The sequence below is a fragment of the Phalangium opilio genome, unplaced genomic scaffold, assembly GCF_054372755.1.
Source record: "Phalangium opilio isolate 3A_F unplaced genomic scaffold, DU_Popi_V2 ptg001662l_1, whole genome shotgun sequence".
Taxonomy (NCBI): Eukaryota; Metazoa; Arthropoda; class Arachnida; order Opiliones; family Phalangiidae; genus Phalangium; species Phalangium opilio.
Window position 1 is genome coordinate 349,227 of NW_028324260.1, and position 16,078 is coordinate 365,304.

The 16,078-nt window shown below is 44.3% G+C and overlaps 16 non-coding genes across 16 annotated transcripts; all 16 read right to left on the minus strand.

The window, feature by feature from the left end:
• Positions 1–413: 413 nt before the first annotated feature.
• Positions 414–535, minus strand: TRNAL-CAA (transfer RNA leucine (anticodon CAA)). The gene is made up of 2 exons: positions 498–535; positions 414–459 (listed from the first exon to the last, which is right to left on the minus strand). It is a non-coding gene; the product is annotated as a tRNA-Leu (tRNA).
• A 1,189-nt stretch (positions 536–1,724) lies between these two features.
• TRNAL-CAA (transfer RNA leucine (anticodon CAA)) lies at positions 1,725–1,846 on the minus strand. Its single transcript has 2 exons — positions 1,809–1,846; positions 1,725–1,770 (listed from the first exon to the last, which is right to left on the minus strand). It is a non-coding gene; the product is annotated as a tRNA-Leu (tRNA).
• A 1,189-nt stretch (positions 1,847–3,035) lies between these two features.
• On the minus strand, positions 3,036–3,157 carry TRNAL-CAA (transfer RNA leucine (anticodon CAA)). The gene is made up of 2 exons: positions 3,120–3,157; positions 3,036–3,081 (listed from the first exon to the last, which is right to left on the minus strand). It is a non-coding gene; the product is annotated as a tRNA-Leu (tRNA).
• A 627-nt stretch (positions 3,158–3,784) lies between these two features.
• On the minus strand, positions 3,785–3,897 carry TRNAL-CAA (transfer RNA leucine (anticodon CAA)). The gene is made up of 2 exons: positions 3,860–3,897; positions 3,785–3,830 (listed from the first exon to the last, which is right to left on the minus strand). It is a non-coding gene; the product is annotated as a tRNA-Leu (tRNA).
• A 253-nt stretch (positions 3,898–4,150) lies between these two features.
• Positions 4,151–4,272, minus strand: TRNAL-CAA (transfer RNA leucine (anticodon CAA)). The gene is made up of 2 exons: positions 4,235–4,272; positions 4,151–4,196 (listed from the first exon to the last, which is right to left on the minus strand). It is a non-coding gene; the product is annotated as a tRNA-Leu (tRNA).
• A 65-nt stretch (positions 4,273–4,337) lies between these two features.
• On the minus strand, positions 4,338–4,459 carry TRNAL-CAA (transfer RNA leucine (anticodon CAA)). Its single transcript has 2 exons — positions 4,422–4,459; positions 4,338–4,383 (listed from the first exon to the last, which is right to left on the minus strand). It is a non-coding gene; the product is annotated as a tRNA-Leu (tRNA).
• A 2,313-nt stretch (positions 4,460–6,772) lies between these two features.
• On the minus strand, positions 6,773–6,885 carry TRNAL-CAA (transfer RNA leucine (anticodon CAA)). The gene is made up of 2 exons: positions 6,848–6,885; positions 6,773–6,818 (listed from the first exon to the last, which is right to left on the minus strand). It is a non-coding gene; the product is annotated as a tRNA-Leu (tRNA).
• Positions 6,886–7,137: 252 nt separating this feature from the next.
• On the minus strand, positions 7,138–7,259 carry TRNAL-CAA (transfer RNA leucine (anticodon CAA)). The gene is made up of 2 exons: positions 7,222–7,259; positions 7,138–7,183 (listed from the first exon to the last, which is right to left on the minus strand). It is a non-coding gene; the product is annotated as a tRNA-Leu (tRNA).
• A 65-nt stretch (positions 7,260–7,324) lies between these two features.
• Positions 7,325–7,446, minus strand: TRNAL-CAA (transfer RNA leucine (anticodon CAA)). Its single transcript has 2 exons — positions 7,409–7,446; positions 7,325–7,370 (listed from the first exon to the last, which is right to left on the minus strand). It is a non-coding gene; the product is annotated as a tRNA-Leu (tRNA).
• A 2,688-nt stretch (positions 7,447–10,134) lies between these two features.
• On the minus strand, positions 10,135–10,256 carry TRNAL-CAA (transfer RNA leucine (anticodon CAA)). The gene is made up of 2 exons: positions 10,219–10,256; positions 10,135–10,180 (listed from the first exon to the last, which is right to left on the minus strand). It is a non-coding gene; the product is annotated as a tRNA-Leu (tRNA).
• Positions 10,257–10,883: 627 nt separating this feature from the next.
• Positions 10,884–10,996, minus strand: TRNAL-CAA (transfer RNA leucine (anticodon CAA)). The gene is made up of 2 exons: positions 10,959–10,996; positions 10,884–10,929 (listed from the first exon to the last, which is right to left on the minus strand). It is a non-coding gene; the product is annotated as a tRNA-Leu (tRNA).
• Positions 10,997–11,249: 253 nt separating this feature from the next.
• On the minus strand, positions 11,250–11,371 carry TRNAL-CAA (transfer RNA leucine (anticodon CAA)). Its single transcript has 2 exons — positions 11,334–11,371; positions 11,250–11,295 (listed from the first exon to the last, which is right to left on the minus strand). It is a non-coding gene; the product is annotated as a tRNA-Leu (tRNA).
• Positions 11,372–11,436: 65 nt separating this feature from the next.
• On the minus strand, positions 11,437–11,558 carry TRNAL-CAA (transfer RNA leucine (anticodon CAA)). The gene is made up of 2 exons: positions 11,521–11,558; positions 11,437–11,482 (listed from the first exon to the last, which is right to left on the minus strand). It is a non-coding gene; the product is annotated as a tRNA-Leu (tRNA).
• Positions 11,559–13,871: 2,313 nt separating this feature from the next.
• On the minus strand, positions 13,872–13,984 carry TRNAL-CAA (transfer RNA leucine (anticodon CAA)). The gene is made up of 2 exons: positions 13,947–13,984; positions 13,872–13,917 (listed from the first exon to the last, which is right to left on the minus strand). It is a non-coding gene; the product is annotated as a tRNA-Leu (tRNA).
• Positions 13,985–14,237: 253 nt separating this feature from the next.
• On the minus strand, positions 14,238–14,359 carry TRNAL-CAA (transfer RNA leucine (anticodon CAA)). Its single transcript has 2 exons — positions 14,322–14,359; positions 14,238–14,283 (listed from the first exon to the last, which is right to left on the minus strand). It is a non-coding gene; the product is annotated as a tRNA-Leu (tRNA).
• A 65-nt stretch (positions 14,360–14,424) lies between these two features.
• Positions 14,425–14,546, minus strand: TRNAL-CAA (transfer RNA leucine (anticodon CAA)). Its single transcript has 2 exons — positions 14,509–14,546; positions 14,425–14,470 (listed from the first exon to the last, which is right to left on the minus strand). It is a non-coding gene; the product is annotated as a tRNA-Leu (tRNA).
• Positions 14,547–16,078: the final 1,532 nt, after the last annotated feature.

Sequence of the window (16,078 nt, forward strand, 5' to 3'; positions counted from 1 at the left end):
AAATTACATCTCTTCGAGTTACTTTAATAAAACATATTGTGCCAGAAGTGGGATTCGAGCCCACGCCCTCATACGAGGACCAGAATACACAGATTCACATCGTGAACGAAGGAAGCTAAGCCCCTTGAGTCTGGCGCCTTAGACCGCTCGGCCATCCTGACGTGGTTTTAATTAATTTAGGCGTTCAAAATTACATCTCTTCGAGTTACTTTTATAAAACATATCGTGTCAGAAGTGGGATTCGAACCCACGCCCTCATACGAGGGCCAGAATACACAGATTCACATCGTGAACGAAGGAAACTAAGCCCCTTGAGTCTAGCGCCTAAGACGGCTCGGCCATCCTGACGTGGTTTTAAGTAATTTAGACGTTTGTAATTACATCTCTTCGAGTTATTTTCATAAACAATATCTTGTCAGAAGTGGGATTCGAACCCACGCCCTCATACGAGGACAAGAATACACAGATTCACATCGTGAACGAAGGAAGCTAAGCCCCTTGAGTCTGGCGCCTTAGACCGCTCGGCCATCCTGACGTGGTTTTAATTAATTTAGGCGTTCAAAATTACATCTCTTCGAGTTACTTTTATAAAACATATCGTGTCAGAAGTGGGATTCGAACCCACGCCCTCATACTAGGACCAGAATACACAGATTTACATCGTGAACGAAGGAAGCTAAGCCCCTTGAGTCTCGCGCCTTAGACCGCTCGGCCATCCAGACGTGGTTTTATGTAATTTGGACGTTTTAAAATTATATCTCATCCAGTTATTTTCTTAAAACCATTCGTGTCAGAAGTGTGATTCGAACCCACGCCCTCATACGAGGACCAGAATACACAGATTCACATCGTGAACGAAGGAAGCTAAGACCCTTGAGTCTGGCGCCTTAGACCGCTCGGCCATCCTGACGTGAATTTAATTAATTTAGGCGTTCAAAATTACATCTCTTCGAGTTACTTTTATAAAACATATCGTGTCAGAAGTGGGATTCGAACCCACGCCCTCATACGAGGGCCAGAATACACAGATTCACATCGTGAACGAAGGAAACTAAGCCCCTTGAGTCTAGCGCCTAAGACAGCTCGGCCATACTGACGTGGTTTTAATTAATTTAGGCGTTCAAAATTACATCTCTTTGAGTTACTTTTATAAAACATATCGTGTCACAAGTGGGATTCGAACCCACGCCCTCATACGAGGGCCAGAATACACAGATTCACATCGTGAACGAAGAAAACTAAGCCCCTTGAGTCTAGCGCCTAAGACGGCTCGGCCATACTGACGTGGTTTTAAGTAATTTAGACGTTTAAAATTACATCTCTTCGAGTTATTTTCATTAACAATATCGTGTCAGAAGTGGGATTCGAACCCACGCCCTCATACTAGGACCAGAATACACAGATTTACATCGTGAACGAAAGAAGCTAAGCCCCTTGAGTTTTGCGCCTTAGACCGCTCGGCCATCCAGACCGGGTTCTATGTAATTTGGACGTTTTAAAATTATATCTCATCCAGTTATTTTCTTAAAACATATCGTGTCAGAAGTGGGATTCGAACCCACGCCCTCATACGAGGACCAGAATACACAGATTCACTTCGTGAACGAAGGAAGCTAAGCCCCTTGAGTCCAGCGCCTAAGACGGCTCGGCCATCCTGACGTGGTTTTAAGTAATTTAGACGTTTATAATTTCATCTCTTCGAGTTATTTTCATAAACAATATCTTGTCAGAAGTGGGATTCGAACCCACGCCCTCATACGAGGACAAGAATACACAGATTCACATCGTGAACGAAGGAAGCTAAGCCCCTTGAGTCTGGCGCCTTAGACCGCTCGGCCATCCTGACGTGGTTTTAATTAATTTAGGCGTTCAAAATTACATCTCTTCGAGTTACTTTTATAAAACATATCGTGTCAGAAGTGGGATTCGAACCCACGCCCTCATACTAGGACCAGAATACACAGATTTACATCGTGAACGAAGGAAGCTAAGCCCCTTGAGTCTCGCGCCTTAGACCGCTCGGCCATCCAGACGTGGTTTTATGTAATTTGGACGTTTTAAAATTATATCTCATCCAGTTATTTTCTTAAAACCATTCGTGTCAGAAGTGTGATTCGAACCCACGCCCTCATACGAGGACCAGAATACACAGATTCACATCGTGAACGAAGGAAGCTAAGCCCCTTGAGTCTGGCGCCTTAGACCGCTCGGCCATCCTGACGTGAATTTAATTAATTTAGGCGTTCAAAATTACATCTCTTCGAGTTACTTTTATAAAACATATCGTGTCAGAAGTGGGATTCGAACCCACGCCCTCATACGAGGGCCAGAATACACAGATTCACATCGTGAACGAAGGAAACTAAGCCCCTTGAGTCTAGCGCCTAAGACAGCTCGGCCATACTGACGTGGTTTTAATTAATTTAGGCGTTCAAAATTACATCTCTTTGAGTTACTTTTATAAAACATATCGTGTCACAAGTGGGATTCGAACCCACGCCCTCATACGAGGGCCAGAATACACAGATTCATATCGTGAACGAAGAAAACTAAGCCCCTTGAGTCTAGCGCCTAAGACGGCTCGGCCATACTGACGTGGTTTTAAGTAATTTAGACGTTTAAAATTACATCTCTTCGAGTTATTTTCATTAACAATATCGTGTCAGAAGTGGGATTCGAACCCACGCCCTCATACTAGGACCAGAATACACAGATTTACATCGTGAACGAAAGAAGCTAAGCCCCTTGAGTTTTGCGCCTTAGACCGCTCGGCCATCCAGACCGGGTTCTATGTAATTTGGACGTTTTAAAATTATATCTCATCCAGTTATTTTCTTAAAACATATCGTGTCAGAAGTGGGATTCGAACCCACGCCCTCATACGAGGACCAGAATACACAGATTCACTTCGTGAACGAAGGAAGCTAAGCCCCTTGAGTCTAGCGCCTAAGACGGCTCGGCCATCCTGACGTGGTTTTAAGTAATTTAGACGTTTATAATTACATCTCTTCGAGTTATTTTCATAAACAATATCTTGTCAGAAGTGGGATTCGAACCCACGCCCTCATACGAGGACAAGAATACACAGATTCACATCGTGAACGAAGGAAGCTAAGCCCCTTGAGTCTGGCGCCTTAGACCGCTCGGCCATCCTGACGTGGTTTTAATTAATTTAGGCGTTCAAAATTACATCTCTTCGAGTTACTTTTATAAAACATATCGTGTCAGAAGTGGGATTCGAACCGACGCCCTCATACGAGGGCCAGAATACACAGATTCACATCGTGAACGAAGGAAACTACGCCCCTCGAGTCTCGCGCCTTAGACCGCTCGGCCATCCAGACGTGGTTGTATGTAATTTGGACGTTTTAAAATTATATCTCATCCAGTTATTTTCTTAAAACATATCGTGTCAGAAGTGTTATTCGAACCCACGCCCACATACGAGGACCAGAATACACAGATTCACTTCGTGAACGAAGGAAGCTAAGCCCCTTGAGTCTGGCGCCTTAGACCGCTCGGCCATCCTGACGTGGTTTTAATTAATTTAGGCGTTCAAAATTACATCTCTTCGAGTTACTTTTATAAAACATATCGTGTCAGAAGTGGGATTTGAACCCACGCCCTCATACGAGGGCCAGAATACACAGATTCACATCGTGAACGAAGGAAACTACGCCCTTTGAGTCTAGCGCCTAAGACGGCTCGGCCATACTGACGTGGTTTTAAGTAATTTAGACGTTTAAAATTACATCTCTTCGAGTTATTTTCATAAACAATATCGTGTCAGAAGTGGGATTCGAACCCACGCCCTCATACGAGGACCAGAATACACAGAATCACATCGTGAACGAAGCCCCTTGAGTCTGGCGCCTTAGACCGCTCGGCCATCCAGACGTGGTTGTATGTAATTTGGACGTTTTAAAATCACATCTCTTCGAGTTACTTTTATAAAACATATCGTGTCAGAAGTGGGATTCGATCCCACGCCCTCATACGAGGGCCAGAATACACAGATTCACATCGTGAACGAAGGAAACTAAGCCCCTTGAGTCTAGCGCCTAAGACGGCTCGGCCATCCTGACGTGGTTTTAAGTAATTTAGACGTTTATAATTACATCTCTTCGAGTTATTTTCATAAACAATATCTTGTCAGAAGTGGGATTCGAACCCACGCCCTCATACTAGGACCAGAATACACAGATTCACATCGTGAACGAAGGAAGCTAAGCCCCTTGAGTCTGGCGCCTTAGACCGCTCGGCCATCCTGACGTGGTTTTAATTAATTTAGGCGTTCAAAATTACATCTCTTCGAGTTACTTTTATAAAACATATCGTGTCAGAAGTGGGATTCGAACCCACGCCCTCATACGAGGACCAGAATACACAGATTCACATCGTGAACGAAGGAAGCTAAGCCCCTTGAGTCTGGCGCCTTAGACCGCTCGGCCATCCTGACGTGGTTTCAATTAATTTAGGCGTTCAAAATTACATCTCTTCGAGTTACTTTTATAAAACATATCGTGTCAGAAGTGGGATTCGAACCCACGCCCTCATACGAGGGCCAGAATACACAGATTCACATCGTGAACGAAGGAAACTACGCCCCTTGAGTCTCGCGCCTTAGACCGCTCGGCCATCCAGACGTGGTTGTATGTAATTTGGACGTTTTAAAATTATATCTCATCCAGTTATTTTCTTAAAACATATCGTGTCAGAAGTGTGATTCGAACCCACGCCCACATACGAGGACCAGAATACACAGAATCACTTCGTGAACGAAGGAAGCTAAGCCCCTTGAGTCTGGCGCCTTAGACCGCTCGGCCATCCTGACGTGGTTTTAATTAATTTAGGCGTTCAAAATTACATATCTTCGAGTTACTTTTATAAAAAATATCGTGTCAGAAGTGGGATTCGAACCCACGCCCTCATACGAGGGCCAGAATACACAGATTCACATCGTGAACGAAGGAAACTACGCCCTTTGAGTCTAGCGCCTAAGACGGCTCGGCCATACTGACGTGGTTTTAAGTAATTTAGACGTTTAAAATTACATCTCTTCGAGTTATTTTCATAAACAATATCGTGTCAGAAGTGGGATTCGAACCCACGCCCTCATACTAGGACCAGAATACACAGATTTACATCGTGAACGAAGGAAGCTAAGCCCCTTGAGTCTCGCGCCTTAGACCGCTCGGCCATCCAGACGTGGTTTTATGTAATTTGGACGTTTTAAAATTATATCTCATCCAGTTATTTTCTTAAAACCATTCGTGTCAGAAGTGTTATTCGAACCCACGCCCTCATACGAGGGCCAGAATACACAGATTCACATCGTGAACGAAGGAAACTAAGCCCCTTGAGTCTAGCGCCTAAGACGGCTCGGCCATCCTGACGTGGTTTTAAGTAATTTAGACGTTTATAATTACATCTCTTCGAGTTATTTTCATAAACAATATCTTGTCAGAAGTGGGATTCGAACCCTTGCCCTCATACTTGGACAAGAATACACAGATTCACATCGTGAACGAAGGAAGCTAAGCCCCTTGAGTCTGGCGCCTTAGACCGCTCGGCCATCCTGACGTGGTTTTAATTAATTTAGGCGTTCAAAATTACATCTCTTCGAGTTACTTTTATAAAACATATCATGTCAGAAGTGGGATTCGAACCCACGCCCTCATACGAGGGCCAGAATACACAGATTCACATCGTGAACGAAGGAAACTACGCCCCTTGAGTCTCGCGCCTTAGACCGCTCGGCCATCCAGACGTGGTTGTATGTAATTTGGACGTTTTAAAATTATATCTCATCCAGTTATTTTCTTAAAACATATCGTGTCAGAAGTGTGATTCGAACCCACGCCCACATACGAGGACCAGAATACACAGATTCACATCGTGAACGAAGGAAACTAAGCCCCTTAAGTCTGGCGCCTTAGACCGCTCGGAAATCCTGACGTGGTTTTAACTAATTTAGGCGTTCAAAATTACATCTCTTCGAGTTACTTTTATAAAACATATCGTGTCAGAAGTGGGATTCGAACCCACGCCCTCATACGAGGGCCAGAATACACAGATTCACATCGTGAACGAAGGAAACTAAGCCCCTTGAGTCTAGCGCCTAAGACAGCTTGGCCATACTGACGTGGTTTTAAGTAACTTAGACGTTTCAAATTACATCTCTTCGAGTTATTTTTATAAACAATATCGTTTCAGAAGTGGGATTCGAACCCACGACCTCACACTACGGCCAGAATACACAGATTTACATCGTGAACGATGGAAGCTAAGCCCCTTCAGTCTTGCGCCTTAGACCGCTCGGCCATCCTGACGTGGTTCTGTGTAATTTGGACGTTTTAAAATTATATCTCATCCCGTTATTTTCTTAAAACATATCGTGTCAGAAGTGTGATTCGAACCCACGCCCTCATACGAGGACCAGAATACACAGATTCACATCGTGAACGAAGGAAGCTAAGCCCCTTGAGTCTGGCGCCTTAGACCGCTCGGCCATAGTGACGTGGTTTTAATTAATTTAGGCGTTCAAAATCACATCTCTTCGAGTTACTTTTATAAAACATATCGTGTCAGAAATGGGATTCGAACCCACGCCCTCATACGAGGGCCAGAATACACAGATTCACATCGTGAACGAAGGAAACTAAGCCCCTTGAGTCTAGCGCCTAAGACGGCTCGGCCATCCTGACGTAGTTTTAAGTAATTTAGACGTTTATAATTACATCTCTTCGAGTTATTTTCATAAACAATATCGTGTCAGAAGTGGGATTCGAACCCACGCCCTCATACGAGGACCAGAATACACAGAATCACATCGTGAACGAAGCCCCTTGAGTCTGGCGCCTTAGACCGCTCGGCCATCCAGACGTGGTTGTATGTAATTTGGACGTTTTAAAATCACATCTCTTCGAGTTACTTTTATAAAACATATCGTGTCAGAAGTGGGATTCGATCCCACGCCCTCATACGAGGGCCAGAATACACAGATTCACATCGTGAACGAAGGAAACTAAGCCCTTGAGTCTAGCGCCTAAGACGGCTCGGCCATCCTGACGTGGTTTTAAGTAATTTAGACGTTTATAATTACATCTCTTCGAGTTATTTTCATAAACAATATCTTGTCAGAAGTGGGATTCGAACCCACGCCCTCATACTAGGACCAGAATACACAGATTCACATCGTGAACGAAGGAAGCTAAGCCCCTTGAGTCTGGCGCCTTAGACCGCTCGGCCATCCTGACGTGGTTTTAATTAATTTAGGCGTTCAAAATTACATCTCTTCGAGTTACTTTTATAAAACATATCGTGTCAGAAGTGGGATTCGAACCCACGCCCTCATACGAGGACCAGAATACACAGATTCACATCGTGAACGAAGGAAGCTAAGCCCCTTGAGTCTGGCGCCTTAGACCGCTCGGCCATCCTGACGTGGTTTCAATTAATTTAGGCGTTCAAAATTACATCTCTTCGAGTTACTTTTATAAAACATATCGTGTCAGAAGTGGGATTCGAACCCACGCCCTCATACGAGGGCCAGAATACACAGATTCACATCGTGAACGAAGGAAACTACGCCCCTTGAGTCTCGCGCCTTAGACCGCTCGGCCATCCAGACGTGGTTGTATGTAATTTGGACGTTTTAAAATTATATCTCATCCAGTTATTTTCTTAAAACATATCGTGTCAGAAGTGTGATTCGAACCCACGCCCACATACGAGGACCAGAATACACAGAATCACTTCGTGAACGAAGGAAGCTAAGCCCCTTGAGTCTGGCGCCTTAGACCGCTCGGCCATCCTGACGTGGTTTTAATTAATTTAGGCGTTCAAAATTACATATCTTCGAGTTACTTTTATAAAAAATATCGTGTCAGAAGTGGGATTCGAACCCACGCCCTCATACGAGGGCCAGAATACACAGATTCACATCGTGAACGAAGGAAACTACGCCCTTTGAGTCTAGCGCCTAAGACGGCTCGGCCATACTGACGTGGTTTTAAGTAATTTAGACGTTTAAAATTACATCTCTTCGAGTTATTTTCATAAACAATATCGTGTCAGAAGTGGGATTCGAACCCACGCCCTCATACTAGGACCAGAATACACAGATTTACATCGTGAACGAAGGAAGCTAAGCCCCTTGAGTCTCGCGCCTTAGACCGCTCGGCCATCCAGACGTGGTTTTATGTAATTTGGACGTTTTAAAATTATATCTCATCCAGTTATTTTCTTAAAACCATTCGTGTCAGAAGTGTTATTCGAACCCACGCCCTCATACGAGGGCCAGAATACACAGATTCACATCGTGAACGAAGGAAACTAAGCCCCTTGAGTCTAGCGCCTAAGACGGCTCGGCCATCCTGACGTGGTTTTAAGTAATTTAGACGTTTATAATTACATCTCTTCGAGTTATTTTCATAAACAATATCTTGTCAGAAGTGGGATTCGAACCCTTGCCCTCATACTTGGACAAGAATACACAGATTCACATCGTGAACGAAGGAAGCTAAGCCCCTTGAGTCTGGCGCCTTAGACCGCTCGGCCATCCTGACGTGGTTTTAATTAATTTAGGCGTTCAAAATTACATCTCTTCGAGTTACTTTTATAAAACATATCATGTCAGAAGTGGGATTCGAACCCACGCCCTCATACGAGGGCCAGAATACACAGATTCACATCGTGAACGAAGGAAACTACGCCCCTTGAGTCTCGCGCCTTAGACCGCTCGGCCATCCAGACGTGGTTGTATGTAATTTGGACGTTTTAAAATTATATCTCATCCAGTTATTTTCTTAAAACATATCGTGTCAGAAGTGTGATTCGAACCCACGCCCACATACGAGGACCAGAATACACAGATTCACATCGTGAACGAAGGAAACTAAGCCCCTTAAGTCTGGCGCCTTAGACCGCTCGGAAATCCTGACGTGGTTTTAACTAATTTAGGCGTTCAAAATTACATCTCTTCGAGTTACTTTTATAAAACATATCGTGTCAGAAGTGGGATTCGAACCCACGCCCTCATACTAGGACCAGAATACACAGATTTACATCGTGAACGAAGGAAGCTAAGCCCCTTGAGTCTCGCGCCTTAGACCGCTCGGCCATCCAGACGTGGTTTTATGTAATTTGGACGTTTTAAAATTATATCTCATCCAGTTATTTTCTTAAAACCATTCGTGTCAGAAGTGTGATTCGAACCCACGCCCTCATACGAGGACCAGAATACACAGATTCACATCGTGAACGAAGGAAGCTAAGCCCCTTGAGTCTGGCGCCTTAGACCGCTCGGCCATCCTGACGTGAATTTAATTAATTTAGGCGTTCAAAATTACATCTCTTCGAGTTACTTTTATAAAACATATCGTGTCAGAAGTGGGATTCGAACCCACGCCCTCATACGAGGGCCAGAATACACAGATTCACATCGTGAACGAAGGAAACTAAGCCCCTTGAGTCTAGCGCCTAAGACAGCTCGGCCATACTGACGTGGTTTTAATTAATTTAGGCGTTCAAAATTACATCTCTTTGAGTTACTTTTATAAAACATATCGTGTCACAAGTGGGATTCGAACCCACGCCCTCATACGAGGGCCAGAATACACAGATTCACATCGTGAACGAAGAAAACTAAGCCCCTTGAGTCTAGCGCCTAAGACGGCTCGGCCATACTGACGTGGTTTTAAGTAATTTAGACGTTTAAAATTACATCTCTTCGAGTTATTTTCATTAACAATATCGTGTCAGAAGTGGGATTCGAACCCACGCCCTCATACTAGGACCAGAATACACAGATTTACATCGTGAACGAAAGAAGCTAAGCCCCTTGAGTTTTGCGCCTTAGACCGCTCGGCCATCCAGACCGGGTTCTATGTAATTTGGACGTTTTAAAATTATATCTCATCCAGTTATTTTCTTAAAACATATCGTGTCAGAAGTGGGATTCGAACCCACGCCCTCATACGAGGACCAGAATACACAGATTCACTTCGTGAACGAAGGAAGCTAAGCCCCTTGAGTCTAGCGCCTAAGACGGCTCGGCCATCCTGACGTGGTTTTAAGTAATTTAGACGTTTATAATTACATCTCTTCGAGTTATTTTCATAAACAATATCTTGTCAGAAGTGGGATTCGAACCCACGCCCTCATACGAGGACAAGAATACACAGATTCACATCGTGAACGAAGGAAGCTAAGCCCCTTGAGTCTGGCGCCTTAGACCGCTCGGCCATCCTGACGTGGTTTTAATTAATTTAGGCGTTCAAAATTACATCTCTTCGAGTTACTTTTATAAAACATATCGTGTCAGAAGTGGGATTCGAACCGACGCCCTCATACGAGGGCCAGAATACACAGATTCACATCGTGAACGAAGGAAACTACGCCCCTTGAGTCTCGCGCCTTAGACCGCTCGGCCATCCAGACGTGGTTGTATGTAATTTGGACGTTTTAAAATTATATCTCATCCAGTTATTTTCTTAAAACATATCGTGTCAGAAGTGTTATTCGAACCCACGCCCACATACGAGGACCAGAATACACAGATTCACTTCGTGAACGAAGGAAGCTAAGCCCCTTGAGTCTGGCGCCTTAGACCGCTCGGCCATCCTGACGTGGTTTTAATTAATTTAGGCGTTCAAAATTACATCTCTTCGAGTTACTTTTATAAAACATATCGTGTCAGAAGTGGGATTTGAACCCACGCCCTCATACGAGGGCCAGAATACACAGATTCACATCGTGAACGAAGGAAACTACGCCCTTTGAGTCTAGCGCCTAAGACGGCTCGGCCATACTGACGTGGTTTTAAGTAATTTAGACGTTTAAAATTACATCTCTTCGAGTTATTTTCATAAACAATATCGTGTCAGAAGTGGGATTCGAACCCACGCCCTCATACGAGGACCAGAATACACAGAATCACATCGTGAACGAAGCCCCTTGAGTCTGGCGCCTTAGACCGCTCGGCCATCCAGACGTGGTTGTATGTAATTTGGACGTTTTAAAATCACATCTCTTCGAGTTACTTTTATAAAACATATCGTGTCAGAAGTGGGATTCGATCCCACGCCCTCATACGAGGGCCAGAATACACAGATTCACATCGTGAACGAAGGAAACTAAGCCCCTTGAGTCTAGCGCCTAAGACGGCTCGGCCATCCTGACGTGGTTTTAAGTAATTTAGACGTTTATAATTACATCTCTTCGAGTTATTTTCATAAACAATATCTTGTCAGAAGTGGGATTCGAACCCACGCCCTCATACTAGGACCAGAATACACAGATTCACATCGTGAACGAAGGAAGCTAAGCCCCTTGAGTCTGGCGCCTTAGACCGCTCGGCCATCCTGACGTGGTTTTAATTAATTTAGGCGTTCAAAATTACATCTCTTCGAGTTACTTTTATAAAACATATCGTGTCAGAAGTGGGATTCGAACCCACGCCCTCATACGAGGACCAGAATACACAGATTCACATCGTGAACGAAGGAAGCTAAGCCCCTTGAGTCTGGCGCCTTAGACCGCTCGGCCATCCTGACGTGGTTTCAATTAATTTAGGCGTTCAAAATTACATCTCTTCGAGTTACTTTTATAAAACATATCGTGTCAGAAGTGGGATTCGAACCCACGCCCTCATACGAGGGCCAGAATACACAGATTCACATCGTGAACGAAGGAAACTACGCCCCTTGAGTCTCGCGCCTTAGACCGCTCGGCCATCCAGACGTGGTTGTATGTAATTTGGACGTTTTAAAATTATATCTCATCCAGTTATTTTCTTAAAACATATCGTGTCAGAAGTGTGATTCGAACCCACGCCCACATACGAGGACCAGAATACACAGAATCACTTCGTGAACGAAGGAAGCTAAGCCCCTTGAGTCTGGCGCCTTAGACCGCTCGGCCATCCTGACGTGGTTTTAATTAATTTAGGCGTTCAAAATTACATATCTTCGAGTTACTTTTATAAAAAATATCGTGTCAGAAGTGGGATTCGAACCCACGCCCTCATACGAGGGCCAGAATACACAGATTCACATCGTGAACGAAGGAAACTACGCCCTTTGAGTCTAGCGCCTAAGACGGCTCGGCCATACTGACGTGGTTTTAAGTAATTTAGACGTTTAAAATTACATCTCTTCGAGTTATTTTCATAAACAATATCGTGTCAGAAGTGGGATTCGAACCCACGCCCTCATACTAGGACCAGAATACACAGATTTACATCGTGAACGAAGGAAGCTAAGCCCCTTGAGTCTCGCGCCTTAGACCGCTCGGCCATCCAGACGTGGTTTTATGTAATTTGGACGTTTTAAAATTATATCTCATCCAGTTATTTTCTTAAAACCATTCGTGTCAGAAGTGTTATTCGAACCCACGCCCTCATACGAGGGCCAGAATACACAGATTCACATCGTGAACGAAGGAAACTAAGCCCCTTGAGTCTAGCGCCTAAGACGGCTCGGCCATCCTGACGTGGTTTTAAGTAATTTAGACGTTTATAATTACATCTCTTCGAGTTATTTTCATAAACAATATCTTGTCAGAAGTGGGATTCGAACCCTTGCCCTCATACTTGGACAAGAATACACAGATTCACATCGTGAACGAAGGAAGCTAAGCCCCTTGAGTCTGGCGCCTTAGACCGCTCGGCCATCCTGACGTGGTTTTAATTAATTTAGGCGTTCAAAATTACATCTCTTCGAGTTACTTTTATAAAACATATCATGTCAGAAGTGGGATTCGAACCCACGCCCTCATACGAGGGCCAGAATACACAGATTCACATCGTGAACGAAGGAAACTACGCCCCTTGAGTCTCGCGCCTTAGACCGCTCGGCCATCCAGACGTGGTTGTATGTAATTTGGACGTTTTAAAATTATATCTCATCCAGTTATTTTCTTAAAACATATCGTGTCAGAAGTGTGATTCGAACCCACGCCCACATACGAGGACCAGAATACACAGATTCACATCGTGAACGAAGGAAACTAAGCCCCTTAAGTCTGGCGCCTTAGACCGCTCGGAAATCCTGACGTGGTTTTAACTAATTTAGGCGTTCAAAATTACATCTCTTCGAGTTACTTTTATAAAACATATCGTGTCAGAAGTGGGATTCGAACCCACGCCCTCATACGAGGGCCAGAATACACAGATTCACATCGTGAACGAAGGAAACTAAGCCCCTTGAGTCTAGCGCCTAAGACAGCTTGGCCATACTGACGTGGTTTTAAGTAACTTAGGCGTTCAAAATTACATCTCTTCGAGTTACTTTTATAAAACATATCGTGTCAGAAGTGGGATTCGAACCGACGCCCTCATACGAGGGCCAGAATACACAGATTCACATCGTGAACGAAGGAAACTACGCCCCTTGAGTCTCGCGCCTTAGACCGCTCGGCCATCCAGACGTGGTTGTATGTAATTTGGACGTTTTAAAATTATATCTCATCCAGTTATTTTCTTAAAACATATCGTGTCAGAAGTGTTATTCGAACCCACGCCCACATACGAGGACCAGAATACACAGATTCACTTCGTGAACGAAGGAAGCTAAGCCCCTTGAGTCTGGCGCCTTAGACCGCTCGGCCATCCTGACGTGGTTTTAATTAATTTAGGCGTTCAAAATTACATCTCTTCGAGTTACTTTTATAAAACATATCGTGTCAGAAGTGGGATTTGAACCCACGCCCTCATACGAGGGCCAGAATACACAGATTCACATCGTGAACGAAGGAAACTACGCCCTTTGAGTCTAGCGCCTAAGACGGCTCGGCCATACTGACGTGGTTTTAAGTAATTTAGACGTTTAAAATTACATCTCTTCGAGTTATTTTCATAAACAATATCGTGTCAGAAGTGGGATTCGAACCCACGCCCTCATACGAGGACCAGAATACACAGAATCACATCGTGAACGAAGCCCCTTGAGTCTGGCGCCTTAGACCGCTCGGCCATCCAGACGTGGTTGTATGTAATTTGGACGTTTTAAAATCACATCTCTTCGAGTTACTTTTATAAAACATATCGTGTCAGAAGTGGGATTCGATCCCACGCCCTCATACGAGGGCCAGAATACACAGATTCACATCGTGAACGAAGGAAACTAAGCCCCTTGAGTCTAGCGCCTAAGACGGCTCGGCCATCCTGACGTGGTTTTAAGTAATTTAGACGTTTATAATTACATCTCTTCGAGTTATTTTCATAAACAATATCTTGTCAGAAGTGGGATTCGAACCCACGCCCTCATACTAGGACCAGAATACACAGATTCACATCGTGAACGAAGGAAGCTAAGCCCCTTGAGTCTGGCGCCTTAGACCGCTCGGCCATCCTGACGTGGTTTTAATTAATTTAGGCGTTCAAAATTACATCTCTTCGAGTTACTTTTATAAAACATATCGTGTCAGAAGTGGGATTCGAACCCACGCCCTCATACGAGGACCAGAATACACAGATTCACATCGTGAACGAAGGAAGCTAAGCCCCTTGAGTCTGGCGCCTTAGACCGCTCGGCCATCCTGACGTGGTTTCAATTAATTTAGGCGTTCAAAATTACATCTCTTCGAGTTACTTTTATAAAACATATCGTGTCAGAAGTGGGATTCGAACCCACGCCCTCATACGAGGGCCAGAATACACAGATTCACATCGTGAACGAAGGAAACTACGCCCCTTGAGTCTCGCGCCTTAGACCGCTCGGCCATCCAGACGTGGTTGTATGTAATTTGGACGTTTTAAAATTATATCTCATCCAGTTATTTTCTTAAAACATATCGTGTCAGAAGTGTGATTCGAACCCACGCCCACATACGAGGACCAGAATACACAGAATCACTTCGTGAACGAAGGAAGCTAAGCCCCTTGAGTCTGGCGCCTTAGACCGCTCGGCCATCCTGACGTGGTTTTAATTAATTTAGGCGTTCAAAATTACATATCTTCGAGTTACTTTTATAAAAAATATCGTGTCAGAAGTGGGATTCGAACCCACGCCCTCATACGAGGGCCAGAATACACAGATTCACATCGTGAACGAAGGAAACTACGCCCTTTGAGTCTAGCGCCTAAGACGGCTCGGCCATACTGACGTGGTTTTAAGTAATTTAGACGTTTAAAATTACATCTCTTCGAGTTATTTTCATAAACAATATCGTGTCAGAAGTGGGATTCGAACCCACGCCCTCATACTAGGACCAGAATACACAGATTTACATCGTGAACGAAGGAAGCTAAGCCCCTTGAGTCTCGCGCCTTAGACCGCTCGGCCATCCAGACGTGGTTTTATGTAATTTGGACGTTTTAAAATTATATCTCATCCAGTTATTTTCTTAAAACCATTCGTGTCAGAAGTGTTATTCGAACCCACGCCCTCATACGAGGGCCAGAATACACAGATTCACATCGTGAACGAAGGAAACTAAGCCCCTTGAGTCTAGCGCCTAAGACGGCTCGGCCATCCTGACGTGGTTTTAAGTAATTTAGACGTTTATAATTACATCTCTTCGAGTTATTTTCATAAACAATATCTTGTCAGAAGTGGGATTCGAACCCTTGCCCTCATACTTGGACAAGAATACACAGATTCACATCGTGAACGAAGGAAGCTAAGCCCCTTGAGTCTGGCGCCTTAGACCGCTCGGCCATCCTGACGTGGTTTTAATTAATTTAGGCGTTCAAAATTACATCTCTTCGAGTTACTTTTATAAAACATATCATGTCAGAAGTGGGATTCGAACCCACGCCCTCATACGAGGGCCAGAATACACAGATTCACATCGTGAACGAAGGAAACTACGCCCCTTGAGTCTCGCGCCTTAGACCGCTCGGCCATCCAGACGTGGTTGTATGTAATTTGGACGTTTTAAAATTATATCTCATCCAGTTATTTTCTTAAAACATATCGTGTCAGAAGTGTGATTCGAACCCACGCCCACATACGAGGACCAGAATACACAGATTCACATCGTGAACGAAGGAAACTAAGCCCCTTAAGTCTGGCGCCTTAGACCGCTCGGAAATCCTGACGTGGTTTTAACTAATTTAGGCGTTCAAAATTAC